At 27.2% G+C, this 1435-nt stretch overlaps 1 long non-coding RNA gene across 1 annotated transcript; it reads right to left on the bottom strand.

Moving 5' to 3' along the window:
• Window positions 1-392: 392 nt before the first annotated feature.
• LOC142228018 (uncharacterized) lies at window positions 393-872 on the bottom strand. Its single transcript, XR_012720043.1, has 2 exons — window positions 718-872; window positions 393-650 (listed from the first exon to the last, which is right to left on the bottom strand). It is a non-coding gene; the product is annotated as an uncharacterized LOC142228018 (long non-coding RNA).
• Between the last annotated feature and the right edge of the window lie 563 nt (window positions 873-1435).

Genomic DNA, 1435 nt, shown 5'->3' with positions numbered 1-1435 from the left:
AGGATTTTGGTATTTATTCCGAGCCCAAGATGCGGCTTCTTTAAAATAAAGACATTTTTGGGCGACCTATCTGGCCTTAAATCTACACCCAGAAAAAAGTGACCCCTTCTTTAAGTTAAAATGAACTCATTGTGAAGAAAGTTGAACTTCGTATAGCGCCAAAGACATTTTTATTTGTTTGAACGATGTGATTTTCGTAGAAATTAGGAATAATGCATTCCATATATTAGTTAACATTTTCCTATATTTATATACCACTATATTACAGAATGAAAAAATTTAACTAATTTGAATTCATATATGGAATGATTTTATTGAAATTTTTTCATTCATTTCGACAAATCTTACACATTTGTGGTAAAACTTTTACTTCATAATTAGAACTGCTTACCTTCGTTTTTAAATACAATTTTATTTATTTCTATAAGCAATTTTTTCTTCAATAAAATACACGTTTTATTAATATATTAAATATATTTATTAAGAATCAACAGCATCGACTGGCCTTGAAATATTAGTTTATTATTCCACTATTTCCAATTTCCATGTAATGTCATCAACTGTAAAACGCATTTTTCCTTCTTCTTGTACCTTTCACTTTTAATAAGTTGCTGCCTAACGATTTTGTCCTCCTTTTACAATTTCAATACCTACAAATATAAAAAATCATATGTTAAACCAATTTTTTCACAAATGGTTAGCGTCACTGAATGTTACCTGTTAATTGAAGATTCCAAAATGAAGACGAATGAAGGGGTTGTTATTCTGTTTTCTTTCTTTCATTCTGTTTTCATTCTTTTTTTCTCACTAATTTAAAATAACAAATATTTTATATATTTTATTTGTTATTTATTATATTATTTTACTATATTATTTTTTAACAATCCCTCCGTATACCGTAACAACGCGATTCCAACTAAAAAACGACCCACGCGCAAACATACATACATCGATTGCAGTTATCGATTACAGGTAGATAAAAGAAATATAGGAAAATTTCCTATATTCTAACAAGTGTGTTTCCTTAAGTTTTGTAAGGGTTGAATACTTCTTAGTACGAATGAACTAAAATATTTTTCTATGCCAAGTGTTGTTCGTATGTATGAAAAACTTTCTATTATAAAGGAAGTCGCAATTATCATTTTATAAGAAATTTTACTAATTTTGAGGAAACTTGGTTTTAGTTCGGTTTTTGTTTATTTTTACGAATGCTTTGTTATCGGTGAATAAAATTTTCTTTTTCAGTAGTAAATTCTTATACCCAGCGAAGAAAATAGTATGAGTAAAATTCCATGCCTTATTCTAGTTAATGAACTATTCCTAACTGCTTACAGTTTAGGATTTTTTTACTGAAACGAGTAAATTTTATTATTTTTCACAAAAATTTACCTTAATGGAAATAAAATGGATAAACTATATTGATGAAAATTTTTTC

The sequence above is a fragment of the Haematobia irritans genome, chromosome 3 (assembly GCF_050003625.1).
Source record: "Haematobia irritans isolate KBUSLIRL chromosome 3, ASM5000362v1, whole genome shotgun sequence".
NCBI lineage: Eukaryota > Metazoa > Arthropoda > Insecta > Diptera > Muscidae > Haematobia > Haematobia irritans.
The sequence above is the reverse complement of the archived record's forward strand: the minus strand, read 5'-3'. Positions and strand labels throughout refer to the sequence as shown.